The following is a 16,125-nucleotide window of genomic DNA, read 5'->3' on the forward strand; positions in this document are numbered from 1 at the left end:
GGCAGTCGCCCAACGACTGAGCCACCCAGGCGCCCCCATTTTACATTTCGACTAGCAGTGTATGAGGCTTCTCCACATTCTTGCCAACCCTTGTTATTATTTATATTTTTGATTATAGCCATCCTAGTGGGTGTGAAGTGGTATCCCATGGTGGTTTTAATTTGTATTTAATTTGTATGATGTCAGATATCTTTTCATTTGCTCACTGGCCATTTGTATATCTTTGGAGAACTATCTCTTCAGACTTTTTGCTCATTCTTTAATTGGGTTATTTGTCTTTTTATTATTGAGTTATAACAGTTATCTATATATTCTAGAAACAAGTTCTTATTATAACATATATGATTTGCAAAAATTCTCTCATTCTGTGGGTTGTCTTTTCACTTTCTAGATGATTTCATTTGAAGTGCAAGAATTATTAGTTTTTATGGTGTCAAAATTTTGATGGTGTTAGCTTGGGCTGCCACAGGCTGGATGGCTCACCCTAATGTATGTTCTCACAGTTCTGGAGACTGGAAATCTGAGTCCAGCGTGTCAGCGTAGGCAAGCTCTATTCCTGACTTGCACACAGCTGTTTTCTGACTGTGTCCTCACATCATAGAGAGAGAGCTCTTGTGTCTCTTCCTCTTCTAAAAAGGGCAGAAATCCCATCCTGAGAGCCTCACCCCCATGACCTCATCTGAATTTAATGATCTCCCAAAGACCCCATTTCCAAATACCATCACATTGGGGATCTGGGCTTAAACATACGAATTTTGGGGAATACAATTCAGGCCATAGAAGATGGTGTCCATTTTGTCTATTTTTCTTGTGTTGCTTGAGCTTTTAGTGTCATATCTAAGAAACCACTGCATAATCCAAGATTATGGTTTACCCCTATGGTTTTTTTTCTAAGAGTGTTACCGTTTTAGTGTACTTAAGTGTTTTGTTTGTTTGCTTGCTTTGACTTTCGGAAGTTGTTCGTGCTGTTTCCTTGATCTGGAAAATATTTTACTCAACATACCCCTTGCCTGCCTAATTCTTAGTCATTTCTCACATGTCGTCTTAGATGCTCCCTCCATACACATACTTCCTGCAGGGTTAGTTGAATGCTGAGCACCGAGAATATAGCCCCATCACAGCACCGATCACAGTGTTTTGTGATTGCTCCAGCTACCTTTATTTACCATGTCTGCTTCACCATTGTACACATTATGATGTCTGAAAGAAGTACAGGAGCTCCTACATATGAGGCATTCAATAAAATTTTATGAAGCCAATAAAGAAATGATCAAAATGTCAACTTTTAATTTATGGTGAGAAATAGAATGGTCAAGCAGACCTGGTATCCAAACTGAGCTGACAAGGGCAGGTCTCTTCTCTGCAGTAAACGACACAGAAAATTCAATTATTCTAAGAATATTTCTTGGTATCCATGGGCTCAGAACGTGTTACATTATTTGAATATTTAATGGCACCATGTTATGATGGTGTGTCTGACAGTTCCAGAACACACATATACTTGTCCCTACCCCTATTCTCACATGACTGTGATCCTTGAGACTTCCTTTCAGAGAGAGAGTGCTTGGAAGAGCCCCGCCAGCTTTTTCTTTCCTGTTGTTTTTCTCTGTTATTTGGTGCCATTCCTTCCACTTTCTCACTGACAAATTCTGCTTTATTTTTATATTAATACAACATAATAGAACACAAGGTGTTACTCTCTGAGCTGCGTTCCTCTTCTAAATGCTGCACACAGTAGAATTTTCCATGGCAGGACAATATGTTTTAATATCCTTTATAACTTCTAGGGCACCCACCAGAGAATTTTAACTCTGTGAATAGCAAACAATGTCATAGCCCAAATATTTTTGGCTATATAATTATAACTCTGTTGATTAGAGACATGATTTAGTTTTGTTTTGTTTAGAGTTAGAGCTTTGTTGGGCTATGTAGGGAGATTTAAATATTCAGCCTGAATGCTATTTTGTGTGCCTGGGAGTGTTCGCCACAGCAGGTGTTACCTAACCAGATGCTAAAGCCTTTTAAATTAATACGCAGCATCTTGTCAAACATGCCTCCTGCTTTACACCGTCATAGCTGTTGAAAATTGGCTTTTCCTGCCAACAGAGTTGTCGGTTGGAAATGACTCAGCCTTGACATGCTTTAGCTACAATGCTTCCTGGGCCAGGTGATTTTACTAACGTGCTTAGAATGTTGAGTTTTAAATTAAAAATAAATTTATAAATAAATTTTAAAATAAATTTATAAATAAATTTCCAAATTATGTTCAAGCATCAAATGAGCAAAAAGTATCTTTTGGACATTGGTAGGAATAAAGGATTCGTTCCCTCTCTTTCCGTAAGAATGAGTCAAGCTCCAGGACAAGCTCATTAATTGGGTTAGAGAACTAAAAGGCTTGGTTCTTATGTGAGGGTTTCTTTCTGGTGTTCTTCCTCTCTCTTTTTTCATATATTTGATACAGTAAGACCAGGCCTAAGGGCTTTTCCTATTTGGGGAAAAGTACAGGGAGGAGCTGGAGCAGGTTAAACGGCTTCAGTTTTGTTTCTAGACCATTGAGTTTGTCTGTCTTTGTCATTTCAGTAATAATATGCAAAGGGACAGCAGGATTTGGGAGTTAGAGAAGCTACTCAAAGTTAGGATTTGGAAAGCTACTCAAATTTAGAGCCAGCACCCAAGAGGGAGGGATCTTAACTCAACATAGTCCATCCTACTCACCTGAGTCAGGAAATCTATAAAAGGCTTCAAGCTGTAACCCTGGGCTCTGGCCAGACTTGTAGGCAACTGGGCTGCCCTCAATCAGCATCTCAGAGCAACAAACACAAGGGTTCACTGAAAACTCCTCCGATGTGTTTTATCCTGTAATTTCACTTTGGACTCCAGACAACATCTCCAGTGTTGTGTAAGCCCCAGGGAAGTGACAATAGATTCAGTCACAGAGGTGTGGAGGGAATTACAGCAGATGATGTCACATGCATTGTACAGGGCTCCTAAGAACAGTTTTGTGACGACCAGAAAATGTCTTCATCACTGCTGTCTTTATAGACATTACTATGATGCTTAAGAGAACAGAGTGTGTTACTTGATGTGTTTTAGGTAATATCATCCAAATTAATGGAAGAGTAAGAATATACTCTGTGCAAAGGAGCAAAGGGGTACAACAAGCCATTTTCTCTTATAAAAATGTGCTGGGTGTTTTAACTCTGTCACATTAATGTCAATCATTTTTATCATGCTGCTCCACTAATGATACAGTGGGATCTCCACTTCTTAAGAGCAGTCCTGCTGTCCCTGATTTATTATTAGGATCTTCTCAAAGAAGTGTGCATGTGTGCCTGTGTGCGCGCGCATGCGCGAGCATGGGGGTGGAGTGGGGATCTCAATGGAATTTGTTTAACTGATTTATTTAAATTGGTTATGTGACTCTCAAGTTGCATTTCAGTTGCCATGAATGGGGGGGAAAAAACTGCATGATTTCCTAAGCACCTAATGAAATATACTATCCTAATATAGAAAACTGGGTCTTAGAAGAAAACAAAATTATATGTAGAATAACTACAGATAGCTCAAAAATTTCAGAGTGTCTATAATCTATGGGACATCTGTTGTAACCAGGATCTATGCTAGTCACATTTGTACAAATGATCTCATTCTTTTTATTATTATTATTATTATTTTACTTTAAGATTTTATTTTTGTAGAGCAGTTTTGGATTCACAGCAAAATTGAGAGGGGGGTACATAGATTTGCGTAGACTCCCCCATTATCAACATGCAGAGACTCCCCCATTGTCAACATCCCTTATCAGATGGTACATTTTCTACAATTGATGAATCTACATTGACACATCAGTATCATCCAAGTCCATAGCTTATATTACAGTTCACTCTTGGTGTTGTACATTCTATAGATTTCAAAAAATGTATAATAACATGTATCTAATATTATAGTATAATACTGGGTATTTTTATACACCCAAAATTCTCTATATGCTATTCATCCCAGCTCTCTCTGACTCAAACCCTGGCAACTGCTGTTTTTTTGTTTTGTTTTGTTTTGTTTTTTACTGTCTCCATAGTTTTAACTTTACCAGAATATCGTATAATTGGAATCATGCACTATGTAGCCTATTCAGAATGGCTTCTTTCACTTAGTAATGTGTATTTCAGGTTCCTCTATGTCATTTCATGGCTTGATAGCTCATTCTTTTTAGCACTAAGTAATATTCCATTGTCTGGATGTACCACAATTTATATATCTATTCACCTCTTGAAGGACATCTTGGTTGCTTCCAAGTTTTGGCAATTGTGAATGAAGCCGGTATAAATATCCATATGCGGGGATTTTTGTAGACATAATTTTTCAGTTCCTTTGGGTAAATATGAAGGAGCACATTTGCTGGATCATATGGACTAATTATCTCATTTTTACACCAATCAAATAAGAAGGCACTGCTACCTAGATAGACAATTGTGGCTTTAAAAGTTCACTGCTATTGGCCTAGATATGAACCTAGGTCTGTTTCACTCTGAAACTGGTACTGTTTGGACTAAGTCATATATAACTTCTATGAGTAGGCAGAGTATAAGGCCAGTTTACCCATTAGACACAGTGAAAGCACTGCTTTGGGCTCACAGTATCCTTAGGGGCCCATGCAAATGTTCTAATTACTTTAAAAATTAAAAGAAAAAAGTGTATATTATCCAGTCTGGATTATATTAATCTTTATATCAACACAATCATAAAATATAATTTTTAATACTTTTTATGAACGAAGGGGCCCACAAAGGCAAAAGTACCTAAGGCCCACAGAAGTCATAATGTAGACAGAGTAGTCAATTTTGGGGTACTGAAAAATATACTTCCCTTGAAATAGGTCCCCAACCAATCTATGATAGCACTGCCTGTCCTCCAGTATTCAACAACAAAGCTGAATCATTTCTAACACCTGCTTTTAAAGAGCATCTGTTACCTGGGGCAGTGCTATACACAGATGGACAAATTAAAGACTAGAAAGCAGAGCAGAGCAAAGATATAAGATAGGAACATTTCAGTGGGAATGTAATAGATGAGGCATGGCAGGAACATGGCTTCATGGTTAGACAGCCTGAGCCTGCCTGACAGCAACACCTATCTTTGATTTCAACAAACACCCACTTTTTGGATGATGCAGTTTCCTTGATTGGAAGATTTTTGAAAACAAAAGTTACCCAGTACCTATGTTTCCACCTACATAAAATGGTTCTTGTAGCATGTTTGATTTTAAACAGACTCACATCTCTCAGGTCACTGTAATACATTAACATAATTTTCTATTATGCAGTTTTAAGGAAAAGGCAACATAGTTCTCTTGTTGGAATATAGATACATAAAAAATCAAGGGGGCACAAAATGTTATTTGCATAGAGTTTAAATCTCATTTTCCTTTTAAATTGGGCATCCTTACTCAACAATTTCTGTGCAAACTCTGAGAGTCCAGTTGTGCCTGTCAAATTGTATTAGCTATGCAGGCGATTCTCCCTCCAAGCTATCTAGCCCAGGGCTGACCATGAGACATGGCTGTTTCACACAGTAATTTTGGATGACAGCTTTTCCTGAGCTCATTCAAGTCTAGGAGGCAATTATGAGACCAGAGGTCATTAACACTGCATTTGATTATATAACATGATATGGCAATAATAATAATAATAAAAATGAATGTATATATACATACTCACAGAGAGAGAGAGATGGGGTATTAATTTCTATAAAACACATGCTTTTTTATTTCCAAACTGAATTTCTACACTCTTGTTAATTTATAACTGATATTCTGAGATTTGTGTGTGTGTGTATATATACATATAAAATTTAAGGACTATATTAAGACTTTTTGTTTTTTGTCTTCATCTCTTTAATATAATATTTCTGTTATTAATTTGTTCTAGAAAATATGTCCTATGATGTAGGAAAGGAGATATGTATCATTATACATGTAAATTTATGTGCAGTTATATCCAAAGAAATGTTGATTTAAAATCCAAAGTTTTCCACTCAGGATTACAAATAGAAATGCTAGAAGAATTTTCAATTTTCAAAAGAGGAGACACCAAAATGCGGTAAATTGGGGGTACAGCCTAAGGAAGTCATTATAAAAACATTTTGAAGTCATTAATTTTGTCTAATTTAAATGCTGGATGGTCAAATCAGCATGCTTCCATGCCATATGCTTTCCTCAGAGCTATTTTTGATTTGCACAAATGTTAGATGGTTGGAGAATAAACTTAAAAGATGCTTTTTTTGTGGTTGGTGAGGTTGTTGGTGGTGCTTAGTGAAGCTGAATTCCAGCTCATCCTTTATTTTTTCTCTTCTCTCTAAGACTGGTTTGCACTTATGATTTTTCAGCCAGTATATACTCAGATATACTGCAGAAATAAGGCCATCACCATAATTAATAAAGTGGCCCGCAAGATTAGAGAATGCAGGTTTAATTGGAAGGTAAAGAGTGTTAAAATTGTAATTATGATGAATGGATTGTCAGAGATTACTCTGGAGACTGCTGCCTGGTGTCAGTGACTTGAAATTAAAAGGTTGAATTTCCCTCTTGTCATGCAGCTTCTCCTGACCTGCTTTTCTGAGGTGAGGATTCACCTATTAAATCAAGGCCTTTCAAACATTTAGTTAATGAGAAAATATGTCCTTTTTCTTTTTCCAAATAAACCCCCTCAAGTCAGCACACCATCCTGAAATGAGTCAGGGCAGCTTACGGTCTATTTCAGTCCTATGTTTAATATTAAACATCAGAAAATGCATCTCAAGATGAGCATGTATAAAAGTAGAATGTTCTGCATCTGTCTGAAGATGGACAGCCTAGTAGGCTGTGGTGATTTACCAGGTAAAAAGAGGCATGAGGTGAAGGGAAGAGAAATGATAGCCAGAGGAAACTCTGAATCTGAACACTCTCCTCCTGTCCAAGTCACTCCTATAGATCGTAATTAGGTGCAGAAACTGAGGGAATTTGTATCTTGCCCTTGTAGCTTTCACTTTTAACACATGCAGGAACCAAAACAAGAGAAGCTTCTTGAATGAAACCAATTGAGAACAACTCACTGACCCAAGGGCTATTATTTGAAATAGTAGCAACTCAGACACTTGAATTACTTAAGTTCATCCTTAGCTCTGATGCCAGCAAGCCCAGGCAAAGCCACTTTTAAGACACAAAGGCAGGTTACCTCTGCTCTGGGGATCTGACAGACCTGGGGGAGATGGGGACCAGTATGGGCTTTGCTAGAGTTAGTTAATCTCTTTTTTTTTAGATTTATTTATTTATTTTAGAGAGAGAGAGCATGCGCGCTTGCACACACAAGTGGAGAGAGGGGCAGAGGGAGAAGATCTTTTTTTTATTATTATAATTATGTTATGTTAATCACCATACATTACATCATTAGATTTTGATGTAGTGTTCCATGATTCGTTGTTTGCATGTAACACCCAGTGCTCCATTCAATATGTGCCCTTCTTAATACCCATCACCAGGTTAACCTATCGCCCCACCCCCCTCCCCTCTAGAACCTTCAGTTTGTTTCTCAGAGTCCATAGTCTGTCATGGTTCGTCTCCCCCTCCAATTTCCCCCCCTTCATTTTTCCCTTGAGATACCACCTCACACCAGTCAGAATGGCTAAAATTAACAAGTCAGGAAATGACAGATGTTGGTGGGGATGCGGAGAAAGGGGAACCCTCCTACACTGTTGGTGGGAATGCAATCTGGTGCAGCCCCTCTGGAAAACAGTATGGAGGTTCCTCAGAAAGTTGAAAATAGAGCAGCCATATGACCCAGCAATTGCAGTACTGGGTATTTACCCCAAAGATACAAATGTAGGGATCTGAAGGGGTATGTGCACCCCAATGTTTATAGCAGCAATGTCCACAATAGCCAAACTATGGAAAGAGCCAAGATGTCCATCAACAGATGAATGGATAAAGAAGATGTGGTGTATATATATACAATGGAATATTATGCAGCCATCAAAAGGAATGAAATCTTGCCATTTGCAACAACGTGGATGGAACTGGAGGGTATGATGCTGAGCGAAATAAGTCAATCAGAGAAAGACATGTATCATATGATCTCACTGATATGAGGAATTCTTAATCTCAGGAAACAAACTGAGGGTTGCTGGAGTGGTGGCGTGTGGGAGGGATGGGGTGGCTGGGTGATAGACATTGGGGAGGGTATGTGCTATGGTGAGTGCTGTGAATTGTGTAAGACTGTTGAATCACAGATTTGTACCTCTGAAACAGATAATACATTATATGTTAAAAAAAAAAAAAAGAAGATAGCAGGAAGGGAAAAATGAAGGGGGGGAATCAGAAGGGGAGACCAACCATGAGAGACTATGGACTCTGAGAAACAAACTGAGGGTTCTAGAGGGGAGGGGGTGCGGGGATGTGTTAGCCTGGTGATGGGTATTAAAGAGGGCATGTACTGAATGAGCACTGGGTGTTATACGCAAACAATGAATCATGAAACACTACATCAAAAACTAATGATGTAATGTATGGTGATCTTAAGCAGACTCCCCGCTGAGTCCAGAGCCCTGCACAGGACTCCAACCCAGGACCCATGAGATCATGACCTGAGGCAAAACCAAGAGTCAAACACAACAGAGGAAGCCACCCAGGTGCCCATAGAGTTAATCTCTTTTAATCAAGTTTTTTTTATAAGACTTGTAAATTAGAATTAGGGGTGCACAGAAATTAGATGACTTGTGTTTGGTGTAAGAAATGATACTTTCAATTTTTTTAAGATACTAACAAAAAAATTTCTCTCTATATAGAATATTTTCTATATATTTTCTATATATATAAAATAGAAAAAATATGTTTTCTGCTTGGCTATATTTATTTATTTATTTAAATTACAGTGTAGTTAATATACAGTGCAGTATTAGTTTCAAGTGTACAATATAGTGATTCAACAGCTGCATATATTACTCAGTGCTCATCAAGATAAGTGTACTCTTAATCCCCTTCATCTGTTTCGCCTATCTCCCCCCCAACCCCCCCTCTGGTACCCCTCAGTTTGTTCTCTATAGTTAAGAGTCTGTTTCTTGGTTGGTTTCTCTTTTTTTTTTCCCTTTGTTCACTGTTTTGTTTCTTAAATTCCACATATGAGTGAAATCATATGGTATTTGGCTTTCTGTAATTGGCTTATTTTGCTTAGCATTATATCTAGCTCCATCCATATTGTTGCAAATGGCAAGATTTCATTCTTTTTTATGGCTGAATAAAGTTCCATTGTATACTCAGACCACACCTTCTTTATCCATTCATCTATTGATGAACACTTGGGCTGCTTCCATAGTTTGGCTATTGTAAATAATGCTGCAATAACCATGGGTGTGCATATGTCCCTTCAAATTAGTGCTTTTGTATTCTTAGTGTGAATACCTGGTAGTGTGATACAGGATCCTAGGGTAGTTCTATTTTTAAGTTTTTGAGGAACCTCTATACTGTCTTCCACAGTGGCCATATCAGTTTGCATTCACACCAACAGTGCACAAAAGGGTTCCTTTTTTCTCCACATCCTTACCAACAGTTGTTTCTTGAATTTTTTAAATTTAGCCATTCTGACAAGTGTGAGGTGATATCTCATTGTGGGTTTGATTTGTATTTCCCTGATGCTGAGTGATATTGAGCACTTTTTCATGTGTCTGCTGGCCATCTTTATGTCTTCTTTGGAGAAATGTCTATTCATGTCTTCTACCCATTTTTAAATTGGATTATTTGTTTATTGGGTGTTGAGTTGTATAAGTTCTTTATGTATTTTGGACATTCACCCTTTATTGGATATGTCATTTGCAAATATCTTCTCCCATTTGGTAGGTTGTCTTTTAGTTTTGTTGGTTGTTTCTTTAGCAGTGCAGAAGTTTTTTTAATTTGATGTAGTCCCAATAGTTTATTTTTGCTTTATATTTTAAAGGAACTAATCTACATGGTGAATTGATTTAGTTTTGATGGTGATACAGCTAGAAACGATTCACTCTTGGGACGCCTGATTGGCTCAGTTGGTTAAGGAGCTGCCTTCAGCCCGGGTTATGATCCCAGGGTCCTGGGATCAAGTCCCACATCGGGCTCCTTGCTCAGCAGGGAGCCTGCTTGTCCCTCTCTCTCCCTCTGCTTGTGCTCTCTCTGTCAAATAAATAAAATCTTTAGAAAAAAAAAAAGAAATGATTCACTCTTGAATAAAAGTTGCTTGAATGGTGAATGCCTAAATGTGTATGAACATATTGAGAACAAAAACTTTAACTTGCTTCCTTTATTGTCATCTCCCTAGCACTTAGAATAATGTCAATACACAGGGAGTGCCCATAGGAATGTGTGTGTGTGTGTGTGTGTGTTAGGTACATGAGTACATGTTAAGAAAGAACAGTATATTCTCTTTGGCCTGAGGGTACTTACATGGCTCTTTGTGTCTTGACCACTCTTTATTTTTTTATTTTTTTTTTTTTTTAGATTTTATTTATTTATTTGACAGAGAGAGACACAGCGAGAGAGGGAACACAAGCAGGGGAAGCAGGAGAGGGAGAAGCAGGCTTCCCGCCGAGCAGGGAGCCCGATGCGGGGCTCGATCCCAGGACCCTGGGACCATGACCTGAGCCGAAGGCAGACGCTTAATGACTGAGCCACCCAGGCGCCCCTCTTGACCACTCTTTAAAATTCCAAGAAAAAAATAGAGTAGGGAAAGTCATTTTGGTCCTGGGAAAAAGTAGGAATTTTGGCGGACTGTTGTTAGGAAACAAAATGATTGGTCTGAAAAGTTGCTGAATATGGCTTGTGGTTGGTAACTGATCTACTACTCCTGTGTCAGTGACTCAAAGCAAACTCACCTCTTCCTGTAGACTCCTTTGAATTCAGAAATGGTGGAGTATGAATGAAGTTTTCTTTATCTTTGCTGTCTTCAGCTTCTGAAAATACTCTATATTACACATTGTGTTCTCTTTCTTACCTTTTTCACTCAAAATTATACTTTTGAAATCTTTCCATGTTGCTGTGAAAAGATCTAGCCTATTCATTCTGCCCTTTGCACAATATTCCATCATGCTCATTTACTATATTTAATTCACCCATTTTCTATAGATGGAAACGCCGGTTGTTCCCAATTCTTGGCCACAAACCCAACTTTCCTCAGAATCTCTAATATTCTAATTTCTATGGTATAATCCCAAGAGCATAATATATAACATACATCATTTCCCAAATTCGTTCCCGAAAATCCCAAATATGGATTTTTTTTCTGAGACTCTTATAGAAATACAGTTCTGTGGACTATAGCTTGGGAAACAATAGACTAGAGAAATAACATAAAATAGTATTTTTTTTCCTCTGAGAATGAACAAGACAATACAATATAGCCAAGGAACAAATGATAAATCTGAATGCATGAATTATTGGGAATAATAGTATCACTTTATATACATGCAACAAAATATAGCAGACGATAGTGCCATTGCTATGTATAATATAGCATAGTATAGTATTTCAAATGTAGACAAAAACAATTTCTACAAAGTAAAAAGGATATCAGACATATTCTAGGTGGAACAAATTCTAAAGATCTCACTCAGAAAAAGAAATAACTACCAAATTATACCTTTTAAATATTGTTTTAGTATTAAAGTAAAAAAGTTTAGGGAAAGTGAACCATTCATTTATTGTTACAACAAAGATTCATTGTCTATAATTTGTCAGGAACTATGCTAAATCCTGAGGATATAAAAATAAACAAGATAATAACCTTGCATTAAAGGATCTTACTGTTACTTGAAGGAGATGAACACATAATTCAATTATTTTAAAAACAATTCAGTAAATGCATTAATAGATTTTGGACAAGGTACTGTAGAACATTAACAAGGCAAACTGGTAACATAAAAATAAATTAGGGTTGGGCGCCTGGGTGGCTCAGTTGGTTAAGCGACTGCCTTCAGCTCAGGTCATGATCCTGGAGTCCCGGGATCGAGTCCCGCATCGGGCTCCCTGCTCGGCAGGGAGTCTGCTTCTCCCTCTGACCCTCCTCCCTCTCATGCTCTCTGTCTCTCATTCTCTCTGTCTCAAATAAATAAATAAATAAATCTTTAAAAAATAAAAATAAAAATAAATAAAATAAATAAATAAATAAATTAGGGAGCTCCTGAGTGGCTCAGTCAGTTAAACATCTGATTCTTGATCTCAGCTCAGGTCATGGTCTCTCGGGCTCTTGCCATCAAATCTGCGTCAGGCTCAGGCTCTGCTCAGGGTTTACTTAATATTCTCTCTTTCCTTCTCCCTCTGCCCCTCCCCCTGCTCACTCTCTCTCTCTATCTCTCTCTAAATAAATAAATAAACCCTTTAAAGATAAATAAATAAATAAATAAGTTAGGCAGAGAGGTTGTGGAAGAGTATTACAGATATAAGAGATAGTACGTAAAAGAAAGAAAGAAAAAAGAAGAGAGATGAGGAAATGGAAAGGTGGAAATTGAAGCAGGAAAGAAAAATCTTTGGTAGATACAGAAGACAGACCTTCTAAGAAGGAGGCTTTACAGGGTCAGAGTCACCTGTAAATCAGCAATGTCTCTAGCAGGTAGACTAACATTAAAATTAAGTGTGTGTCACTTCAGTGACGGATTTTGAGTGACGAAAATCCCTAATGTGCCTTAAATGTGATTTCTGAAAGGTCTGTGAGATCAAGTGCAGCCACTATGCTATCTCTAGATCTTCAGCACCTAGCAGTGGGTCTGAAATGTAGTAGGTGCCCAATAAGTGTTGTGTGGATGGATGGATAAGAGGGATAAATTTGTATCAATTGGTACTATTAAGAAATTTGACGATTTTTCATTTTCAGCCCAAAGGGGGTAGTGTTGCAGAAATTAAAGAGTGTTGGAATCAGGGTGGATTATATTTAGCTGTGTGACCTTGCACAAGTTACTCATCCATGATAAGCTTCAGCATCCTCATCTGAGAAATAGGGAAGGGATTAAGTAATTTATATAAAATGCTCAGGGCAGAGCAAAGTGACTCCTGCTCAAAAGGATAATTGCTATTGTTCAACGAGAAATAGAGTGAATTAATTATGAAAGGGCCATGTTTTAGACAGTGTGAACTTTAAAAGTTAAAATCTGTTTACATTTGGTGTGTTGAAAGGAGGAAGCTCTGAAAAGTTTTGTGAGCTTGAGAAAGATATAATGTTTACAATGACTGAACGAAGGACCAATTAGAAACGGAAAGCCTATGATCAGGAGGGAAAAACAACAAATGGTCATCACCTGTACCACTGACTGTCTAACTTTGGGCAAATTTCTTAACTTCTCTAGGCCTCAGTGAGACTTGTTTCTTTTTTTTTTTTTTTAAGATTTTATTTATTTATTTGACAGAGACAGAGATAGCGAGAGCAGGAACACAAGCAGCAGGAGTAGGAGAGGGAGAAGCAGGCTTCCGCCCAGGACAGAGCCCGATGTGGGACTCGATCCCAGAACCCTGGGATCATGACCTGAGCCAAAGGCAGACGCTTAACGACTGAGCCACCCAGGCACCCGAGACTTGTTTCTAAGACTTTATATTCTCAGAGCAGTTTTAGGTTTCTAGCAAACTTGAGGGGAAGGTACAGAGATTTCCCATACACCCTCTGCCCCCACACATGCGCAGCCTCCCCTATTATCAACTCCCCCATCAAAGTGGTACATCCATTACAATTGATGAACCTGCATTGACACATCATTACCACCTGAAGTCCACAGTTTACATTACTCTTGGTAATTATTCCACTCTTGGTGTCGTACATTCTGTGGGTTTAGACAAATATATAATGACATGTATCCAACATTACGCCACACAGAGTAGTCTCACCTTGTGCTCCACCTTGTTCATCCCTCTCCCCCAGCTTAACCCCTGTCATTCACTGATCTCTACAGTTTTGCCTTTGTCACATACTTGGAGTTATACAGCATATAGCCTTTCCAGAATGGCTTCTTTCACTTAGTAGTATGTATTTAAGTTTCCTCCATGTCTTCTTCCGTCTTGATACCTCATTTCTTTTTAGCATTGAATAATATTCTACTGTCTGGTTGTACCAGAGTTTATCCATTCACCTATTGAAAGGCATCTTGGTTGCTTTCAAGTTTTGGCAATTATGCATAAAGCCATTATAAACATCCATGTGCATGTTTTTGTGTAGACATATTTTTTCAACTCCTTTGGGTAAATGCCAAGGAGTGGGTTTGCTGATTACATAAGAGTGTATAGTTTTATTTAGTGATATTCTAGTATTTTGTTACAGAGTTTTATTATGATTAATGAGATAATCAATATAAATTGCCTGGCAGAGTACCTGGCATATTGTAAGGGCTGAATCAGTGTTAATTATATTTGGTGTTATTATCATCTCATAAAAGATATATAGTAGATACAGAAGAGAGAAATGTCAGAGGAAAAGTGTAAGAACATGTGATGATTAGCTCTTAATGCAGATATCTGCAGTCTCGGATACACGGAATGTGCTTGTCTAATTCATGCTGCTCTGCATGAAAGGTATACTTTGCCTTGGGCCTTTTGGTCCCCCATACTCCCTTTGGACTAATGAAGAAGGATAATACAGGTAATTGTAAGTAATGGTTATCTAATTCTTCAGGTAAGGGGAAAAAATACAGCTAAATGCACTCCAAATCTGAATCATATAAACCTGACAAACAGCTAGGGTCAGATAAAATAGGGGAAAAGCACTACTAGACAAGTGTTCTGGAAAACTGTGTTCACAGTCTAACTCACTTTGTGTGGGTTGTGAACTTCATGAACTTGGACTTGAGGCTTAGTATTTCAGTTTCCTCAGCTGTCAAATCAGAATGAGACTCCCCCACTGGCTATTTAGAGAACAAGATGAGATAAGGAACATCAGAGTACTGCTTGAAATTTTCTAGGAAGTTAAGAAATTTAAAATTAATCTTAATACATGGAGACACCAAATAGCTTGCTCAGATTCAGTTCCACGATAATAAATAAAAAATCCAAAGTCATCTAGCACCAATAACATCATGACCAATTTCTGTGCTTGGTTTTGAATATATGATTGCTTCTATGCACTTACAGATTTGTATTTTCTCTGTTTTCTAAGCATAAAAAGCGTATTTCTCCATTGTAGAGAGTTTTGATTATTAAAAATACATAGGAGGAAGCAAAATCAAACCAAACCAAACCAAACCAAAGCTCACCTATTATTTTACCACCTGGAAATACCTCATGTTAAAATTCAGAAACATTTCCTTCTGACATTTTATCTTTCTGTAGCTAGTAAGCTAAATCTCTAGAAAAGTAGACCTAGATTTAAGTTTTTTTAAAAGTAGTCTGATGTTAAATATAGATTTGATTTATATTTTGTCTAATGATCTTCGTAAGGATAAGATTACATCTAAATGCCTATATGTTAACAATATATAATGTAGCATCATCACTTTCTTTTCTCCATCAAAATTATGCTGTTTTTATAAAGTTTGGTTTTTTATGGAAATGTTTATTGTTTTCTACTTGTTGCTTATTTCCATTCTCCACTAAAATAATATGCTCAACAACATTTTTTTTTTAAGATTTTTATTTATTTATTTATGAGAGACACAGAAAGAGAGAGAGAGAGGCAGAGGGAGAAGCAGGCTTCCCGCTGAGCAGGGAGCCCGATGCGGGACTCGATCCCAGGACCCTGGGATCATGACCTGATCCGAAGGCAGACGCTTAACCATCTGAGCCACCCAGGCACCCGCTCAACAACATTTAAGCAAGCAGCAATCAGGGGAGAAAACATTTATCTGTAATGCCAGCCTAAATGTTAACAATGAACTCTTTCATCTTGATTCTAAGCTCTAAGTCTACTCTGAGGTCTTTGAAGTACCCACTTGGGCTAAAGCCACTCAGAAAGAAACTGAGCAAAATAAGTGGTTTGAAGCAAACAAAAATATAAACCCTAAACCCTTCCCAGCTTTGCATAATCATCATATTCGTTTACTTTTTTGTTGTTGCTGTTTTTGTTTTTTTTTTATTATGTTATGTTAATCACCATACATTACATCATTAGTTTTTGATGTAGTGCTCCATGATTCATTGTTTGTGTATAACACCCAGTGCTC

The 16,125-nt window shown here is 37.7% G+C and overlaps 1 protein-coding gene across 5 annotated transcripts in view; it reads left to right on the top strand.

The window, feature by feature from the left end:
- Positions 1-16,125, top strand: part of PPFIA2 (PTPRF interacting protein alpha 2) — a 476,257-nt gene that overhangs the window by 272,470 nt on the left and 187,662 nt on the right. The gene's annotated exons all lie outside the window — the stretch shown is intronic.

This window comes from Mirounga angustirostris, unplaced genomic scaffold (assembly GCF_029215605.1).
Source record: "Mirounga angustirostris isolate CCGP_5_RB_7025 unplaced genomic scaffold, mMirAng1.0.hap1 SCAF_5, whole genome shotgun sequence".
NCBI classification, from domain to species: Eukaryota; Metazoa; Chordata; class Mammalia; order Carnivora; family Phocidae; genus Mirounga; species Mirounga angustirostris.